At 31.5% G+C, this 22,072-nt stretch overlaps 1 protein-coding gene across 3 annotated transcripts in view; it reads right to left on the bottom strand.

Annotated features, from left to right (window-relative positions):
• LOC129745644 (uncharacterized) overlaps positions 1-22,072 on the bottom strand; it is a 190,375-nt gene extending 168,303 nt beyond the window's left edge. For 2 of the 3 annotated variants that reach the window (XM_055738860.1, XM_055738862.1), the window contains exons 1-2: positions 21,753-22,072; positions 4,575-4,709 (exon numbers count right to left, since the gene is read on the bottom strand). The gene's annotated coding sequence lies outside the window, so the exon portion shown is untranslated. Of the gene's footprint in view, positions 1-4,574; positions 4,710-21,748 lie in introns of all 3 variants that reach the window. The other variant, XM_055738861.1, reaches the window with a different exon arrangement.

Genomic DNA, 22,072 nt, shown 5'->3' with positions numbered 1-22,072 from the left:
CGTGCAATCCATACAGCTTCAAATGGCCACCAAACAAGGCTTGCAGATTCTAATGTTGAACGAACCAAACAGCAGTATAGAGCTCGCAGGCAGGCAGGATCAGTAAATTCTTTGCTCATACGAATTACACTAGTTTACAAAATTTTAAAAAAATTGTGAACTTGATTAACTGACCAACATTTTTAATGTAAAATCGGGCGCTGAATCCGAAAATGAAATTCAAAAAAATCTCAGTAGAACCGTTTTTGAGTTATGCTCCAAATGAGAAATTTCGAAAAAATTAAAAAAGTTCTTTTACTTAGATTAAAATATCTCCGACGGCATAACAGTAATTTGAAATCTCTCTTTTGCATATTGAAGGTGAATAAATTTTCTATCGATCATCTGAACACTGTTTTTGCGTTTGACCAACAGTATTGTTGGTATTAGTGACTTTATGAGAAAACAAATTATAAAAAACGCATTTTTTCAGAGAAAATTTTGTTTCAACGAAAGTTTTAGACTCGATGGTAGCATTTTAAAAATCTGATTTTCTTTTGCGCTTAGATGTCAATTAAAAATCAAGATTTCAAGTGGTTATTTATCAAAATCGGTTGAAAATTGAAGAAGTTATGGCTACTTTACCATAACTGTAATTTTTGCAGTTTTTAATAATTTAACGAACCGCAGTACACATATCATAGTATAGGAAGAATGAAACATGATAAATCTCACTCGCTCCAAGTCAAAATTATTTATTAGCTTACCAGAAGGTCACAAGCCAAGTTTCAAGAAGATCTGACCATAGGGAGGGGTTGCTTAAGTCTCAAACGTGAATAAAATTTTGAGGTATTTTGCCCGGAAGGAACGAAAAATACTGGTTTCTCATCAATAACTTCTTTCATCACTAGTTGATTGTTTTTTATGGTTGATTTTCTTAAAGCCTAAGTTGAGACAAATATTTCACCCGAAGACTGTAACTCGATTGGATTTGAAACAGAAAAGTTATTGCGGTATAAAAATTGTATTTTGGTCGAAAATTGTCGTATAAAAAACAATGCGTAAAAAGTACTCATTGCGTGTTGGACAAAATTTGCGGCCTTTGAACCGCAATAACTTTTCTGTTTCAAAACCAATCGAGTTACAGTCTTCGGGTGAAATATTTGTCTCAACTTAGACTTTAAGAAAATCAACCATAAAATACAATCAGCCAGTGATGAAAAAAGTTATTGATGAAAAACCAGTATTTTTCGTTCCTTTCGGGCAAAATACCTCAAAATTCTATTCACGTTTGAGACTTAAGCAACCCCTCCCTATGGTCAGATCTTCCTGAAACTTGGCATGTGACCTTCTGGTAAGCTAATAAATAATTTTGACTTGAAGCGAGTGAGATTTATCATGTTTCATTCTTCCTATACTATGATATGTGTACTGCGGTTCGTTAAATTATTAAAAACTGCAAAAATTACAGTTATGGTAAAGTAGCCATAACTTCTTCAATTTTCAACCGATTTTGATAAATAACCACTTGAAATCTTGATTTTTAATTGACATCTAAGCGCAAAAGAAAATCAGATTTTTAAAATGCTACCATCGAGTCTAAAACTTTCGTTGAAGCAGAATTTTCTCTAAAAAAATGCGTTTTTTATAATTTGTTATCTCATAAAGTCACTAATACCAACAATACTGTTGGTCAAACGCAAAAACAGTGTTCAGATGATCGATAGAAAATTTATTCACCTTCAATATGCAAAAGAGAGACCTCAAATTACTGTTATGCCGTCTGAGATATTTTAATCTAAGTAAAAGAACTTTTTTAATTTTTTCGAAATTTCATATTTGGAGCATAACTCAAAAACGGTTCTACTGAGATTTTTTTGAATTTCATTTTCGGATTCAGCGCCCGATTTCACATTGGAAATGACCTTCAGTTTACTGAGTTCAAAAATGCTGTAAACTAGTGTTATTAATCCCAGCATCCGGTTAGCTTTTTCAATAGTAGCAGAGTAGTGGTGCTTAAAAGTCATATGACTGTCTAAAATAACACCAAGATCCTTTATTCGGTCTACACGATGTAATTGTTCGCCAACAATATTATAATCGTACAAGAAAGGCTGTTTCCTGCGTCCAAATGTTATGATACAACACTTAGCAACACTCAAAACCAGAGAGTTGACAGCACACCAGTTCACTACTGTATCAAGGTATTGTTGTAATTCGTAGCAATCAGCAAGACTGTTTATGATCAGAAATATTTTCAGATCATCCGCATACATGAGTACTCCACATCCAGCAAGAAGCGTGTTTATATCATTGCAGAACAGCGTGAACAATAATGGTCCCAAATTACTACCTTGTGGTACCCCTGCAATCGGATTGAATTCTGTTGATTCAGTGGAGCCAATTCTGACTGCTAAATGACGGTTTGTTAGGTAGCTTCTGATCCATATACACATATTGAACTTTCTAAGATTAAGATTGGCTATATAATTGAACTGTTTTAAAAATTTTTAAGAAAAAAATTGTTTTTAAGAGTTTCTCAAATATCCCGCTTTTTTCGGTTGTGTTTCGCTTTTTTTCGTGAAATGTTCCGCTTTTTTCTGAAAGTGTCTGGCAAGCCTACTCTAATGTAATTGTACCGTAAAACGGGAGATTGACCACTTTTTTTTATAATATTTCTAGATTACTAATTTTTGTTGAACATAAAGGATACAAAACACCTTTCTAACATTTACAAATGCTAGAAATAGATACGGCGAGGATTACTGAGTTTGCTACTAGATTTTAAAAAAAATCCCGCGTCTATCAGGGGCCACTGTTTGCAAAATGAGAAATCTGTTACATAAAATTACACGCGGAATAGGAGGCACCCGTCACCCATGCTGTTAGATAACCGAAAAGATTTTAAACGGTGGTGCATAAATTTTAGAGCAATTGGAACAAAATTTCCAATTTGTTTTACTGAGAATCCGTTATAATGGAAGTCATCAAGTTTAGAAATTGACTTTAAGGAACAACACATTTGAATAATTTCGTTATAAATTAATATGATGTTCATGAACATTCGCATCAAGTGGGGATAAAACGTAAAAATGTCTTAGCCATCAGGAATGTGTTTTCATCAATCCACAAAAAAAACACAAAATAAAAAAAAATTACAGAAAATTTATTACAGAACAATTTCTATAAGATTTGATTTAAACTTTTTCCAAATGGATGTGTGGCAACGCACACAGGAGTTAGGCTAATTTTTAATATTTTTGCTTCTCATAGCCAATAAGTTCATTGGAACATAGTTGATTTATGCTTTAGTTGTACGTTAAACAATTTATAACAAACTATTGAGGAAATTTTTCAACGAGAGCCAGTTTTTGTAGAAGTATCCTTGACTCAAAATATTCTAACTGTTGAAGTTGTAAATTTTTTACATTGTTACCAAAAATAATCCATGATTTTTAGTTGATTTTTGTTTTTGTTTTCACTTTTTTTTAAACTTGAAAGTATTGTCTTAGGGTTACCCAATTTTTCCAATGGTTTCCAATGATTTTATACCGTTTATTTTTTTGGATAACTGGATCAGTATTAGAGCAAATTCACTGGTGTTGGAAAAAACTGATAGAAATTTTGACATTTTGAAAATTTAACCATGCAAAAATGTTTTCAAGATCTTTGAGCGTTGTATTTTTTTACAGCACTGTTTCTATTCTGACGTATGTGATAGAAATATTTCTATTTTTGCATCACAGCATGCGAAACTACAACACGTGTTGTTAAAAAACTTGAAGGCCACAGATCTTGAAAATGTTTTTGCATGGCCAAATTTTCAATATGTGCTAAAAGTGACAAAATTTCTACCACTTTTTCCCAACACCAGTGAACTTGCTCTTAGGGATTGGCAGTAAAGCTAGTGTTATCTTTATGAAACCTTCAGAGAGCTTGAAATCCAATCTAGTGTTTAGATGGAATTTTCAGAACAAATTGACAAGAATCGATGTGAATATTTAAAATAAACAGTGCTTATTGGTTCTTCCTTTAAGATTTCAGTTATTTATTAATTTTGGACAATGGCAATTACAATATTTACCACCGTTATATTTATACAAATAATAAATGGATTAAAGTTTTTCCTTTTTTAATTTTGTTAAGTCTCACTTAGAACTAACTCAAAATTGTGCTATTTAAGCTTAAATATGTGGTATATTAATTTGTGTCAGTTTCTTCTCATGTCACTCAATATTATTTTAAATGTCAGCCGGAAATGAATTGATAAAACAGGCAATGAAGTTTTGAAGCAAACAGTAAGTGTTTTATTGTAGCTTTAACTAAGCTTTGAGAATTGTATCAAAATACCTGAACGTTGGTGTTTTATAAAAACTGTTTTAAAACACATGACAAATGAAACATGCAGAACATGTCATGGATTTTCAAAAAGCAGTGATAAACTGTAATATGTTGAATAAATCTTCATAAAACGATCATAAAGTTCGATAAGGTGGCTTGGAGTAAGTAACGTGAGAAACATTCATTCTGGTAGCTTCAATACAATCTTCTCAACAGATTAAACGGGAAAAATTGGATTAAAAATGCTGACTTACCTTTTAAATGAAGCTGCCTTGTTATCGTTGAAGTCGTTCACTCTCAATCTCGTAACAATACACTATTTAAAGTCACAATTTCTTCATTCAAAAAACTTCGGCTCTACTTTTCATTCACACCAATCAACCTGATTCCTGTAGGAAAAAAAAAGATTAAACTTTAACTCAGCGTTACTCATGTCGTTGGCTCACTCACAGTAAACAAAATCCCGCACTTTCGCATGGCCAAAACCGAAAGAGAAAATAAATGAAACCACCCAAAATCAAAAGCAAAAAAAATCACACAGTAAGAATCGCACCATAAATTTTCGTCACGCGGAAAATTTTAATCCATGGCCAGCAGCTGCTGCTGCTGCTTCGCAATTTTGTGGTGCGGCTATTTTTAAGCTTTTCCAAACGGCACTTCTTGCCGATTCATACTTCGCACTCGACGACAGACCACGGCACTAAGCCACTCTCACTAAATATTTAGCTGCTGTTACTTGCTACTGCCACTGTTGTTGTTGTTGGGGATAACTTATTAAAATGCAAGCGAATTCTGCGGGTCCGGAATGGAACCGCTAAAGGTTGGCTCTCCTATTTAGTTTGTCGGGGTATGCAAATTTTTCCGAACGGATGGTGTTTTCGGTACAGACGATTGTTTCCGGAAGTGGATGTTAGATGTTTGCAGATGAGATATTTTAATTCGAAAAAGGAACAACATCAATTCGCGATTGAATTTGAAGATTGAAATTTAATTTTCTAAAGGTATTTTGACTTAGTCTTAAAAGAACAATTTTAGAAGCTGACGAATGAAAATTCCAAATATCAAATCTCCATCATCCAAGGTGTTTGGAATAGGTTTAATATGGTACATGAAAGTTGAATAACGGTTAATCGACTTCTAATTTGTTAAAGATATATTAAACTTTTGTTCGGAGTTCAGAACTAGTTCCATTAGAAAAAGTGTTTACTCTCTATTCTCCGGGCAATATCCGGGCACATTTGGTCAAAACCCAGGAATTACTAAACACAAATCAAGAAAACAATTTTTAAAAATGTTTTTTTTCATAAGCTGTTTCTAAATTGATTTATAGGCTTTCAAAATTCTGTTCATGATTATTTTATAAAACTTGTTCAATACATTTCGTTTTCCTGCATAAATAAAAAAAAAATTTCATTTCAATTTGTTTTTTTGTTGTTTGTTTTGGCAAATAAAGGGAATAAATTCGGGTAAAATCCGGGCTTTTTTCATTGAAATCCGGGCAACCGGGCCGGGCCGGACTTTCTTCAATTTTTGCATTAAATATCCGGGCAAACCCGGATAAAACCGGGCAATCTGGCAACCTTAGCTATGCACCTTTTGTTTAATTGGGATTTGAAGTTTTATTCAGTTTTTAATCATAAATACCTCACAACAAATAAAGCAGACTGCCCAGATTTATGCGGACATACTCGGATGGTTGATACATAATTTGGAAAAGTCCTTTCCAGTCCTATTTCCCGGTTTTCGTTGTCAGAAGCCCAGTTTTTACCCTTTTTTTGGCAAAAACTTTCGTTTGGTCAAAAACAGTTTTTTGTGTCCAACAATGAAATTTGTTTGAGCAGGCTTACGCGAAAGAAACATGTTCGATGTTTTTGAAGCTTAAAATACGATCCCAAATCTGTCGATATTTTTCGTTAAAAAACCGATTGATTCAAAAGTTTTCTTCATGATTTTTGAATAAAAGTTCCTGGGATTTGGTCAAATTTGTCCAGATTTTGGGTTGAAATTCTGTCCCGTTTACGTGCTGCAAAAATTCTGGTAATCTCACGGAATTAATACCGCAACATGGGGTGAATTGGGACATTTCTTAATACCGTCAAACGTTAGATGCAACATTTGTATACCACAACACTTATTCAGCTTTTTTTTTAAATATAATTATTAAATTATCATTTATGATAACAAAAAAAAATGACATAATTTTTCACATCATGAGATAGTTATTCGAACAAAACCAAACATTATTACAATTTTTGCTTCATGCGTTATGACATCACAAATATATCAAAAACTATGAATGTTCAAACGTTTTCATTTGATTTTTCATTAAAAACTCAGTTTTTTGCCTCTTACCCCTTTTTCTTTGTAGGGTGAAAATTGCATGTTTATGTGAATTTGAAAATAGCTGGTGAAACCAATAATTTTTCGATCTTCTTCAATTTCAACCTTAAATCTTTTAATGTACAAGCAGAGTTGCCAATGTGCCTAATTTTTCAGAATTTGTCTGATTTTTGAAGGCCCATCCTGATAACCTGAAAAGCCTCCGTTTTCCTTGATTTTTCCAAATAAGCCTGATTTCCCTGATTTCCGGTTTTTATCAGAAATAATATGTTTTGATATCAGAATAATGTACGTCAGAATAATTGTTTTTACTTATGGTAAAAGGTAAGTTTTTGAAGAAAATCAAAAACTCAGTTGAAAATATCGTTAAAAAAATGTGCATTCTTACAGATGTTTGAAAATTCGAAGCCTAACGCCTTGTCTTTAGAGAGTTCGTGAATATTTCTCAAAATATATTTGTAAAATTTTGCACTATTTCTATTGTGACTTTAAATGCAATTTTTGACAAAATTTTTCGAGTTTTCCAAAGCGTTGGCTTCTGTACCTTTCAATGTGTTGCAGTTTGACACATTTTGATGAATTTCGGTATTGCTCGATAAAATTTACTATTTTTTTAGTTCAACCGATGAACGGTATAAGTCACGGAATTGAGCCGGAAATAACATGTTATTTTAATTTTTTTTTAAATTAAAGCAAGTCTCTTCATTTATTGCGACCAATGTAAAAAAAAGCAGAGCGCTTTAAGAGGTACCGTAAAACGAGGTAACATTGATCACCGGGGTAAATTTGACCATCAATAAATGTTTCCACATAATCATCAATAATTCAGTCTATAATTTGAATTTTTGAAAATTGTTCTCAACGTTTGAAAGCCTATAAAATGAGTATCAAATATGACAAATTTGGTGTGTATTTGAAATTTTGTTTCTGTTTAAAAAAATTTAATTACAAAATCTTAAAATAAATATAATTTCCAGGGCTCGCAAACAAACAGTTCTTCTGATGACACCAAAAAGCATTTAGAAGCAAACGGGTTGTTGAATGTGATAGAACAACTTTTTTTCTTTGTATATGTACAGTTAGAGTGCTACTTTTATAGTCATTTAACGATAAATTTGTGATATTTAAAAAATAAGGACATTTTCATAGAGTAAGCCCGTATTGCACAAATGGATAGGAACCCTATCAAATGGTTAACTTTGAAGAAAAAATGAAATTGAAATAATGGGAGGGCCAAGGGGAATGTGTGAAGGTAAAATTTCATTAATATTTTGAAGCTGAAACTATTTAGCAATTGTTATAATTTTTGCCCCTTAATGTATGCAGCATGATTGTTCTTTTTTCGATTATAAATGTTTTTAAAAGAAAATGTTGAACAGCAAAGTAAAATTGATAAATTAGAGTTTGTAAACAATTATGAAGGTGTTTTGAATCCTTTATGATCAAGAAATTTCGTTAAAACCGTCAAATCAATATTACCCCAAAGCACCAAATTCTGAACAAAGACGAAATCGATTTTAAATCAAATTTAAAATAGTCTAATAAGTTTTTGCAACCATGTTTTACGTTCGTAGGAGTCCAGTACTGGTTTTAAAAATATGAAACATGCCACATTCCCCTTAACAGAAAAAATAATCGAAAAATATTGAAAAAAGTGATCAATATTACCCCGAATTACGGTACATACAATTTATGTATTCCACTTAGGGGGCATCCATAAATTACGTAACGCTCCTAGGGGGGGGGAGGGAGTAAGCTCGAGCGTTACGAATTGTGACATAGGGGAGGGGGGGAGGTGTGCTCATCGTTACGTAACCATTTTTTTCTTAAAAATTGCAGCTATTTTGATGTCATGCAATTTAAGCAGAATGATAAGCAAACCAAAATCAGCTTTAAATTTGTGAGCTTCAACATGATTGAAACTGGATTGTAACCTTTCCTCTTCAATGATTCTGCGATAGATTTCTTAAAATGTGTATTGAATATCCGTGAAATAACTGTTGGAAAACCGAATATTAGGTACATTTATCCCCAAGAACTCAATTCATCCTTAAGACGGATATTTACTATTTTTTCTCAATTGATTTAAAAAATGCAATTTTGATTACTTTGTAAAATGTAGATAATATAAGTATCTTACTTAAAAAGTTATGGTCCTTGAACAAAATAAAATAACAAGGTAGATCATCAGTTAACAAGCACAGAGCAACTCGTAATAAGACATTCAATTTATTCTATCAAAGAATTATCATCAATGAGTACTAAGAAGCGATTTGGATAGATATTAATTCCGTTTTGAAGAACGTTAAAAAAATATGGTAAAATCTTTTTGGACCTTCGAAAATCAGTATTTAAAAATATGAGAGAATGGAGAGGGGGGGGGGGGGTAATTATCAGCGTTACGTAATTTTCCTAGGGGGGTACGTCGAATCGTTACGATTTGTGACATACGGGGGGGAGGGGGTCAAAAAAGTGCATTTTTTGCGTTACGTAATTTATGGATGCCGCCTTACATTAATTTTTTTTTCTATCAAATGCATTGTAGGTCATCAAACTAGAATGCCAACTGGTGTCGTATTCAGTAAAAGTTTAATCATCCTCCAGATGCCAAAACTTTTTTTCATCTTCAAAAAAAAAGAGCATTTTTTTATTTATGCTGTATTGTGATAACTATGAGAAATTTGTTTGCTTATTTCTTTGAAGAAAAAATCGTTTTTTCTAGAATTTCAAAAGCGAGCGGAAGCTTTCTCTTTATTCCGGTTTCCTGGTATCTTTTTCCATCCAGATTTCGTTAAAAATTCAAGAAAATAAATTTCTCCAAACACCTTGATGATTTTCAACACCGAAAACTTCGCATCTTTCTAAATTCTCCACAATTCTCTCGGACAATTCCAGCGATCACAAATCGTATCAGCGCCACATAACATCTTAAACCAATAACGTTGAAATATCGAGAGCTCTTTGCCAGCTTTGCCAGCTTCCATTCAACTTTTTCAACATTTCTACACGTGTATTGCTTTAAGCTGAGTTTCACAAACAATTCCACATAATTTTTACAAAAATATACTAACTTACTAACATTCAATAACCCGTGTCCATTTGCTTTCATGAACAGTCCTTATGTATGTTGCCTAGCATTAGTCTATGTGAGAGTATAAAATTAATTTAATCTCAATACTGATGTTATGAAATCGTTTGGTACATCTTTGTACCTGAAAATCCTGTCCTGCCGGTGAGCCGTTGTATCTTTTTCGAAAAATTCATGATATTTACGGCTTATGTTCTTTCGTTCTTTGATAGCTTATGTTTTTTTAATTCTTTCCGTCATCTACGAAAATGTAATTTAATCTATTTAGTGACTTTGTTTTTAAAATTCGGTTCTGCTTTCAAGCTTTTCGAGCTTATGAAAATGATTTCTAACTCGGAAATATTAGAGGAGAATGGGTATACTTGATCCCTTTTTCTTTTTTTTATCATATCTTTTTGATCAAATTTGCAACTCATGGTCTTTTGCATTTTCTGACAGCGTGTAATTTCAAGTTTATATACTCCAGAAGTTAGAACGATACATGAACTCGTAGTTGAACTAGAAGCATTTTCGTGAGACTTAAAAAAATGTGATATTTTTAAGTTACAGGAGACTTGATCCTTTGCTAAAGGAGACTTCATCCTTAACTCAGGGTGCTCTAACCCTAGACAAAAATCTAGTTAAATCCGAAGAGAAATGGTCCGTTGACTATTTTTTGCCATTTTAGTTCTCATTTCACAATTTTTAAGTATCAGACAAAGAGAAATCTAGAAGTTTGTCTACTACCCGAACGTCCTTGCATACTTTAAGGCGCAATTTTCTAGTTTTTATAATAATACAGTTTTTTGAGCCTTTTGAAACAGATAATTACTGGAAAAACATTAGTTATTTGACAAATATTAGAAATTTGATGATAGCCAATGATCTCGATTCATTTAGAGGAAAAAAATTTCATTTTGGACACTAGGGATCAATTATACCCATAGCATACATTTTGGAAAACTTCTTCTTAAAGAAATTGAGAGTTTCCTATTGCTTTGAAAATATGCCAAAATGAAGTTCAAGTTATACACTAACAATTGACATTTGAGAATAAATATTTATACTATAGTTTTTTCATGTGAAAAACTTTCTAAAGTTGTAAAAAAAGATCTTCAAATCACATTTTGTAAAATTTTTCGAAAAAAGTTCAATAACACGAAAAATCTTTTTTTTTAATTTCTTGAGATAACAGCATTGTTGTTTTGGTCTTTTTGGCTCATTTTACCAGAACTTTTGATATTTGTATGACATTCCTGTTTCGAGATATATCTTAATTCTGAATTCTTAAACTGATGAGATATACATAAGTATTGCATTTTATGTAGAGTCTTCATTTCGGTGTCAAAATAATAAAGCTTTTTCAGCTAGCCTTCAAAATTCAAAATCTGAGTTTTTTGCTTAGTTTATTAAATTCTGTTTCATAGAAAATTATATTTATTTATTTCCTGCATTTTCACAAAATAAAAACAAACTTTTCAAGTATTCCCAGTATAGATGTGAGTTTATGATATTTTTTTAAGTTATTGATCTTTAATTATAATTATTAAGAAATAATTTTTTTTTGTATGAATTTAAAACTTGACCTTCAACATTTGTTATTGCTATTTTCTTAGAAAAGTCTGAATTTTTATGTATTTCTTAAAATGCTTACAAAAAATTTAAGAACATTTGAACATTCTTTAGAATTTTTTTCATTTCTTCATTTATTTCTAAACAGTCTCCCGAGCTTAAAAAAATAAGGGGTGGGTGCTAATGGGAGAAGTTTTTTCAATTGAATCATCTCATTATTAAATCTGACGTGTATACCAAACTTAGTGAAGTTACTTAGGAAATGTTCAAAAAGATTATATGCAGGAAAACAAAAAAATAATCAAAACTTATCTATCAGTACAAAGCACGACCAACTTGGTGCAATTCACTTGAAATTTTTCCGATTTATGAAAAATCTTACGTTCGTTTCGTATGGAGCCACTGGAAGCATTCACATAAGTTGGAAGAGAATTTTGAATCGGTGAATCATCTCATTACATCAGGATTTGTGTATCGAATTTGATCGGAACCACCTGAAATTTGTTCTAGTTTTATCATATATTACTTTGAATTTGTGTGGGAGCCTTCCTTCCTTTTTCTAAGAAAGGAGTGCTTTTACAGTACAATCAATTTTCAAATTATATCATGACTCGTCAATCGTCAATTTGATGCAAATCTCTTTAAACTTTTTGGATATTGATTTAATTCGCGTTATTTTTATATAGGAGCCAAAACCAATACTATTTTTAGAAATTTTATCATCGTTTTTTTTTTCACAAAAACGGAAAACGCTACATTGTAAAGCTTAGTTCTTTTAGAAATGGGAAACTTTATTTAGCTAACAGCTCGTTTACAAGTAATAGGACACAAAATTTTGTGAAAAGTACTATCCGACCTTTATTTTTTAATTTTAAGTTTACGCGTTTTTAAGATGTTTACAATTAAAGAGAAAAAGGAAAAAATGCACAATTTCCTTCAAAGTCCGTCATTATCAAATTGATAGCTGACAAAACCGTTGATTATTAGACGAATTACTGTGTGAGAGTGGTTAAAAGTATGCAAACACTTTCAAAAATGTGCACAAAGTTCAAAACAAACATTGGAGTGAAGCACATGATCGGCAACTTCGGTTTTAAGGGTCATCAGGGAAGTCAAGGCTCATATAAGCATTTTTAGTTATGAGTAAGCAAAAAACTAAATGTAGATCGCTGAAACTTTTGCCAAGTGATGAGTCATTCAAACCTAAACCCAAACAACAATTTTTGCTAGTTCCAGAGCTCGTTAGCTGAAATTGAAGGAGTAGGATGCAGCCACCTAAAATGAAGATTAGACGAAATATAAGTGTAAATGTGTAAATACTTACTTTAAGTCAAACAAAACAAAAATTAAAAAATAACCTTCATGTAATAATTTAACCCTATTTTACGTTATATCGTTTCACAGTGTTGTATCTCATGTTGATTTTGTAGTATGCAACCCAATCGTTTTAAAAATGGAAAGAGTCTTTAAATACAAAAATTCATTTCTACATGTCGAGGCCTGCCTGTTAACTAACTTCCATGGAAATCACTTGAAAATTTAATGGTTCGTGTCGTTTTTCTGATCACATTTGCTTCACATTCTTAAACTTTAAAACTGTTTCATTCCATAAATTATAAAAAATAGGCACAATATTTTTTTCTAATTTATGGAATTCGGGTCTGTTTTGGCAAAATTTGAAAAGCAATAGAATAAAACATTTAACTTTTTAAATGTTACAAGCTACATCACTAGTCAGTTTTAATTATAACTGATATTATTATTTCAAGAGTTTCTCGATAGAAACGAAGCATGTTTATTTTCTAGCTTCTAATCGAGGCGAATTTTGTTTAATTTTTTGCCACAATTTTATTATCAAGAGAGTTCCAAATGAACCCGAACAAACGGTGGGTGGCTTTGAAAGTTTTTTTTTATTTTGTTTTGGTGTGTCCCCCTGTCCGTTGTAGTTTATGTTTGCTACCATTTTTAGAGCACGATCGAAGACTAGGTAATAAAACAGAAAAAAAAACTAGAGTAGTTCGACAAAATACATACCGCCGCCGAAAGTTAAGCTCGATCGACCTTATAGTTTAGAGGCGGTTAGAAGTCGCCGGTCGGTATTTTATGGGCCAAAAGTTAAAACGGGTAACGAAATGGGGCTGGTGCGTTTTCGTTGTGCCAATTTGGCGATAAACTCTTAAATAAATGCTTCAGTATTTAGAGCATTTAAAAAAATCATTATTTTATTCCTGAATCGAAAACTCTAGAATAAACTCATTTATTTTCAGGAGAACTCCTGAAAACTTAAAGTTTTTTTTAAAGAACCCTGAGGTAAATCACTACACTACAATTCGGATCTAATTGAATGTCAAATTCGACAATTCTATTCAGAAAAAAAAACAAATCTCCGGTGTGGCCTAGTGAGGATTTTGATTAAGCGAAGATAATAAAAAAAAACTCCTCGTTGGGGCTGGTCCGTTGATCTAACTCATTCGAAACGTAAACCAAGAATACGCGCATAGTTAGCCAAAAAAAAACAAACCCCGAACCGAACCGGTGTTTCTTGACTTTTGATCCACTGAATGGGAAGAATGGGTTCGTGGGGGAGTGCAAAGTTGTGAATAGACGGGCAGAATTGAAGGAGATACATGAAAAGAAAAAAAAATGGGTGGGCGGTTTCATGCGTTATTCACCGATTCAGTTATCTCTCTCGATACCTCGTTTTTTTGTATTGTTTGAAAATGTGTTGATTTTTCAAAGTTGTTCCGTTGTTTTTTTTCCTTTCCACTGCTTTTGATTATTGTCTTTGATTTGACTTCGTTTTGAAGGGAAACGTAGAGAAAAAAGATGAGGTGTTTGTCTGTGTGTAGCATTTCGACTGCATGGCTGCTGATGAAAGACTGATTTGAAGATTGTTTGGTGCGTCGGAAAATTCAGTGAATTAGCCATGACGCATGAGTTACTGCTAAATTTTTAAAATAATTTTCAACCGGTCTCAGCCGTCTCAAATAAATGAATTTCATATGTATAACAAAAATATGTCTGCCGGAATTCACAATGAGTAAAAGTCTTTAGATATAAAAGCTAATAAAAAAAGATTAGTTTGAATATTGTTTATTATTATGCATGCTAGAAATTGTCAAAACGATATCGAAAATAATAGTAGGGGAGATAAGGGCATTACGAGCACCCGGGGCATAATAAGCACTTCTTTTTTCTACAAAAGTACGCATTTTCTTGAATAAATTTTCACGGGGAATAGTTTTGTACTTCCTATAGTATTAATTTTTCACCAAAAAAAAATCTTCTTATTATCTTTACAGAAAAATCTAAACAAAAACATCTAGGTTCTCAAGTGACGAAAATGTTATAATTTTCAAGCACCAGGAAATAAGCTTTTATGACCTTTGAATCATCTTGATCTATAATGAACGCACTGAAACATGATATACACATTGTTCCTCAATTTTCACCATCACTAATTTTTTGATTTTTCACTAAAATCAATTTTAGAATGCATGTTAACTTTAATTTGTTGACTCGGGACGAACAGAGCACACTTAATCGGGGCACGATGAGCGTTTTCTGCCGTAGCATCTTGCAGCGTATTCAACTCGATGAAGTCAACTGGATGATAGAGCTACAGCTTCACAAGTTTACATCTGACGATTTGGCCTATTGGTTAGATGTCGGAGAGGTAATCAGTAGGTTCGAGTTCGATTCCTGTTCGAGGAGATTTTTTTTTCATTTACCATTCATGATCGATTATTTTGATTGTTGCACTTCATGACTAGTAGCATCTTGGCGGGTGATGCAAAGCACCAAAAACATAATGTATGAGTGTGTGTGAATTGCTTGTATTCTACAAACAGTCATACATTATTTTAGTATTGATTCGTTCGATAGATAAAAGGTAAATGGAAAAAAATCACCTCGATAAGGAATCGAACTCGAGCCTATTGATTACCTCTCCGACATCTAACCAATAGGCCAAATCGTCAGACGAAACAAGCTAGAGCTTGAGCTCTATTATTCAGTTGACTTCATCGAATGAAGTTCGCTGCAAGATTCCACGGCAGAAAACGCTCATCGTGCCCCGATTAATGTTGCTTATACTGCCCCAGTGGACGTTCTCATTATGCCCCTACAGTTACTGATTTTCAACTTTCGGCAAATCTTTAAAATGCATTTTTAAACGTTTTTATCTACTTTTTCAAGTATAATTAAGTTAGGAAATAGACTATGGTTAAATAAGCGTCTTTCTTAAGGTGTCCATAATGCTCTTATCTCCCCTAAGACCTGAAAAATTTACTCCTTTAAAAAAAATGCTCAAAGAAATCATAATAGGAATTTTTAAAATGTCAACCTATAATTACAGTAAAAAATAATATATTTGAAAACTATTCAGAATTCTTAAAGTTGATTCAGCAGTGTCCTTTTTTACAAACATTTTCCAAATAATTCTTTTCAATTAATGATCAACTATGCCTAATACTGCGGATGATTTTGATTTCTGAGAAAAAAAAGTAATAAAATAAAACAAAAATGAATGTTATGAATCATCGTGTAGTACAGCTATTTAAACGCCACAAAAAATACCATAAATTCACAATAAATAAGAATATTAATTTCTTAAACCATTTCCATACTCATAACCATCACACAAACCCTATGAATTAATAAATTTTACAGATATGGTTAAAAAAATCAGAAAAGGTTTCAAATCATTTTTTCAGCAATTTATTAATAAAATATTCAAAAAAAATTCAAAAAAAAATCAGAAAAAGTTTCAAATCATTTTTTTAGTAATTTATTAATAAAATATTCAAAATAAAGATTCATATTCAGAAGAATTAATTTTTAGATAATATTTTCGTAACACTCGGAAACGAATGCGAATTAAGATTTCGAATAAAACCAGAACTTGAGACTTCGTACATAAAAATTAGTGCACAGAAACAGATTACGTCAAACATAACATCAGATAAAAAAGCGATTAAAACCGAATTCTTAAAATTCTTTTCTTCATTTTCAATTGAAAAGGTTCATTGAAAATTCCTCTGTATTATCTTAAGTTTGAACCAATATTTAATCACATTTCAAATGTGAATTGTCGAAAAGAAAAAAAATATTCATTTTGAACTTAAAAAAATTTATTGAGCAAGAAGAATGTGTTGTGAATCAATGTGATTTGATGATGATTTAATTTTATTGAAAAAAAGAATTTTATTTTCAAGAATGTCAGTCATTAAATAAAATCCTATGGAACTCAGTGATTAAACCCTTTTTAATATTCAAATTCTTCCAGTTACAAAATAAAAGGCTAAAAAAAGTTCTTGTTTGATTGAGTTCACGATAAATGTTCAGTTCAGCATCACTGACAAAGTACAGGTTTGGAAATGAGTGATTTCTTCAAGGATCAAATACGACACAGATAGAAATAAAAATAAGGAATTTCATGTTTTGTTATAAATATTCAAAGCACAAAAGCAATAATAATTAAGTTAACATTGCTCATTTTAAATTAAACTTAAAAACTGCATCTTCGGATATTTTTTTAAAACTTTTCATAAATCAATAAATTAAAATTTTCAAGCGCAGTTATAGATTTTAATTTTAAGGTCTGAATATTTTGTCTTATTAAAATAAAGATTATATTCCTCCAAGAAGATTATGATTTCAGAATACAAACATTAATTAAGAATGCAAAGATAACAGTTTTAAAAATATTTGAAAAAAAAAATAGTTCGACTATAAATTTCGGTTTATTTATTTGAAAATAAAAACAAATAAAATTCAGTAGATTTATTTGAAATTCGAATTAAATTTATTCAATTTCTCGGCTTTATCAGTAAAAGTAATGCTCTTTTAGTGAAAACATTTCAAGATTATGAAAATGATTTTTTCCATGAGGAACTATTTGAGGACATGTGAATAAAAAGGTTCTAGTAAAATTCTACTCGTTCATTTTCTATGAATTTCTTCTAACATTCTATTCGCCTATAATTTTCATAATCCTGAAATGTTCCTACTAAAAGAACATTACTTACGCCGGTACGCTCGATGAATTAAATTAAAAAACAAATTCATAAATTGATATATAATATGAAGATGAAAAAGATAAGTTTTTAACATTTAAGAAAAGAAATATTTTCTATAAAAACGTCTTACCATCTAATAAAATTATTGATCGAATTAAATTGATGATTCAAGAGACAGCATGTTGATGCCCATGTTTTATTGATTGATTTAGTAGATATTGGTGTACTCGAATCTTTTGTAAGATTTTGTCAATCACCTCTCGTTCTGGTTATATGGATTTTATAACTTTAAAAATGAATCAGTTTTAAGTGAAATCAATCATTGATAGCTGATGAGCTCACAAATCCATATGAAAGAAAAAATCTGAATTTGAATTTGTTTATTATGCTTTATTAAATTAGGGAATAATATTTTGATCGTGATGATGATGAAGATTGATTACAAAATCGAACTCTACAGTTTTAAAAAAATTGAAAAGACAAGTACTGTAAAACGGGGTAACATTGATCACCGGAGTAGCTTTGATCAACATGAAATTTTTACACATAATCATCAATAACTAAGTCTAAAGTTAAACTATCTAGAAACTTTTTTCTACGTTTTAAATCCTACATGTTGAGTATAAAATTTTGGAAAAACTTGGTTTGTTTTTGAAAATTTCAAATGTATGTAAAAATGTTATTTAATATCTTTTATTTTTTCGCGTTAAGAAGCAGCAGGTTGATTTATGTGACAGTTCAACTTTTTTTCCTTAGTAAATATATGATTTTGGTGTAGTATTTGTTGTATTTTCAGGTAAATTTTTGATATTTAAAAAATAGGGAAATTTTCCAAGAGTAACCCAGTCTAGGACAAAAGGCTAGAAACCCTATCAAATGGTAAAGTTTGAAGAAAAAATTTAAAAGGTAACAGTGCGAGGGCCTAAAGAATTGAATGAAGGCAAAATGTAATTTTGTTTTTGTAGTTAAAATCAAAAGTAATGTTAAAAAATTTAGCCCCTTAATTTATGCAGCATCATTGTCCATCTTTCGATTTTAATTGTTGTTCGGCCTTATCACACGAACTGCCTTAGTTTATCAATTACAAGCATTTTTAAATATTATGAAGGTGTTTTATATCCTTTATGATTAAGAAAACTCCTTAAAACCGCCAAAATAGAAACTGATCAATGTTACCCCAAAGCAACAAATTCTAAACAAAGACGAAATCGATTTTTAAATCAAATTTAAAGAAGTCTAATACATTTCTGCAACCATGTTTTACGTTCATAGGAGTCCAGTACTGGTTTTAAAAATATGAAATATGCCACATTCCTCTTAACAGAAAAAATAATCGAGAAATATTGATAAAAGTGATGAATCTTACTCCGTTTTACGGTACTTCTTAACTTTGCGTAATATCTGATTTTGATTTTAAATTTTTAGGGATTAAAAAAAAAGCTTTCTTGTAAACGAAATAGGCAAATGCATAAATTTAGGGCCGGCTACAGTGAAGTTTTTATAAATTGAAAACTTCTTATATATGCTATGATTTTTGTGGTTATTTTAAAAAGATAATAATTAATTAAACCTCTTATTACAGATAAAATCTCGTTAGGTGAATGATTTTTTTCGTTTATGAAAATCTGAAATTTTAGGAAATCATGCGGGAAAAATACGGGAATTGAAAAAAATGAACTTAAGTGGCCACTCTGAAAATTACTTAGAAAACTCTGAAGGGTAATCAATAGATTCAAAATCAGTTTTTGTTTTCATGAAGTTTATCGAAGTTGGTTGGTTTATCGAAGACCACCATCACTAAAACTACAGGTGATAGAGAAAAACTGGAAAAAGATTTGAATTCAGGGCTCCGTAATCTCTGAAACAAAAATGCTGTTTCCATGTGTAAATTTTGAAATGTCAGAAAATGATACATGTTTCATTTAAAGAAAATTATCTTTTGCACATCCGTATTCGAGCCATTTAATATTTTGTTTCGTTTTGAGTTTTCCTAAGCTGTAGATTACAAATTGACATCCAAAAAAGAAACATCTTTTTCAAGATACTCCAAAAAATTTGACATTTTTTTATGTTTTCTATTAAAGGTATCAAACTTTTGAATTTTACCATGTCAAGAGTAGAGTAGTTACTAATTAGGTAGAATGAAAAAAAAGTTGAACAAACAGAGTAAAATAAAATTAAGCAGGAATTAAAAAGTGTATTCGAAAAAAATGCAACACTTTGATTTGTGTTTAAGGGATGAATAACGCGAAAGCGTTAAAATCCCAGAAAAAAAAAAACAAAAAACAACTTTGATTTGTGATTAACTTTTGAATGCATGGATGAAAATTTATGGAATTTTTAGCGAAGTTACCTGGTAATGCAATGTATACATTTGAAAATTTTTGTGATGTTATGTCAATTTGATTTTGATATAGCGAAATTTTTCGACTTTAATTTTTGGGCAACCCGTGTGCCATCTATAGTGCATACTATGGACCACCTTTTTTCAAATCAAGGCAGCTTTTGATTTCGGTTACTGTTTCCTGAAGCTTGATTTTCAGAATAACTAAAATTTTAAATTTGGCAGAAGTTATAACAAACTTAGTCAATTGCCCTCCTTCGGCACAAAAAACAACATATTTGACTTTTTATCACTCCATCACAGTTTTTGCGTAATGGCTCGATTTCAGATTCAACTTAAGCAGAGTAGAAACTTTGTGGGACCTATTGAAGAGCTTTACAGAGAAAACGATCGCATTTGGAGGCAATCTTTTTTTTGTATATTTGTATTTTGAGCCATTCATCCTGTCAATCATTATGAAAGAATAAGTAATTTGCAGTTTTCTCAGATCGTTAGCCTCCTCAATTACTAGACTTTAAATTTTTAAACTTTTTATCCTTGTTTATCTCGGGCTAATACAGGCGAGACTTGTCAACAAAAAGTTTCTGGTTGGAAATCTGCCAAGTGACCGCTAAAGAGTTCGTTTTGCTGTACATTACGAATTTTTTTTTAAATATCTCTCCACAAACAGTACAAATATTTCGCGCACGATTTGACCACCGTATTTTGTTTATTTTACCGGTGGGCAGCTTTTCTATCTTGTAGAAATGAAGTCAAGCCTATTTATAAGGCAGCTCCGAGTTGAGCTAGAAAAAACCTCTCACATTTCTCTCACTTCATGAAATCAACAATCTTCACTTTTATTCAAATTTTAGATCATTATTAAGTCCTCTAGGTCTTCTTGAACGATTTGCTATGTAAATTTTGTTCTAATAGTTGATTTCCAGATGTTTTTGGGCCTTCCACTGAGACTTTTCTGGATTTTTCTCGATCCTGTCCAAAAAGTTTGGTCAATGAACTTAAGTATTGGACGCTATCTCAAAAAACACTTGACAGAGTATCACCAAATTTTGTGCACGTACACATTACATTACTAGGTAGCATTCATCAATTTCCATCCATGCATTTAAAAGTTATTCACTTAACAAAGCATTTTTTTCGAATACACCCCTTAGTTAAAATTAACAATTTTTTTTATTATTTTATGTGACACTAAATGAAGGTTCTTAAGCAATTTAAACTGCCATTTATAAATTTTCATTCATATATCTCTTCAAACATCAATACAAAATTTCACAGGATTTATCGATACGAATTGTGGAAAACATTTTTACACAAGTTTTTGGTGCAAATTTTCCGAAGAAGTTATAACCAACTTGAAAAAAAAACTCCTGGAGATATTATAAGTTTTTATTACCATCATAATAAAAACTCATAAAATCTCCAAAGGATTTTTTCAAGTTGGTTATGTACTTGAAAAATAAGCAAAGAAAGAAATCATTTAAAAGAATTGTTGTTATGGTTAAGCATAAACTGCTAGATTTTAATAATTTTTTATCACAATTGAGTCTAAATGGAAAATTGTTTGAACAAGTTCTTAATACATTTTGATAAATTTAGATTGTGTTGTTTTTGCCGTTTTTGCCTTTTTTTTAATACTTCCACTTCTGATATTGTATTTAAAATAATACAGTAAAAATTCAACTTCGGAAACTTTTAAAGTCGTTGTAAGGAATCGGAACGTCTCAACCCAACATCATTGCACTTTTCAGTTTTTTTACTCCAATAGCATTAATGCACATGCATTTTATATGAACAATATGATTATCTTCTTTTCCTGTAGCAGCAGTTAGCATTTTTCCTGAAATTTTTGTTTTCTTCACCGCCTTGTTCAGTATCACAGTATCTCTCCTTAAACATTCATTTTTCCATGTTTACCATGACACTCACTCAAGGTTAAATTCTATCCATCCACTGACACTTCCTATGTACAATGCAAAAGGATGAGGGAAAACAATCCCTTTATTCACAGATCTTCTCCCAGGTTTTCCCCTCATCCTTTTGAACAAGCCAATTTTCCCAGTGACAAATATATCGACACTTTACCCACCAACACACTTGTTGATACTTTGTTTGTTGCTCCTGCTCTTATTATTGCTTCTGCAGCAAGGATTAAATCACCAATTCAAAATTTAGAACTACACTTCGGCGCCAAAAAAATATTCAGGCACTCGATTGGACAGAAAAAATTCGGACAATCACTCGCGCGCTCGATCGTTTTCCTCCTACTCGTACAAATTCACCGGAAGTTCGCCACCCCCCAAAAATAACGTCTATTCGCGGTCACGGTTCGCACGCAACTGGTTCGACAGAATCGGTTTGACTTGACTGTCCGTCTTCTCGCTACACCTCGCTCGACCGAGTGGCGAA

Source organism: Uranotaenia lowii, chromosome 2 (assembly GCF_029784155.1).
Source record: "Uranotaenia lowii strain MFRU-FL chromosome 2, ASM2978415v1, whole genome shotgun sequence".
Taxonomy (NCBI): Eukaryota; Metazoa; Arthropoda; class Insecta; order Diptera; family Culicidae; genus Uranotaenia; species Uranotaenia lowii.
The sequence above is the reverse complement of the archived record's forward strand: the minus strand, read 5'-3'. Positions and strand labels throughout refer to the sequence as shown.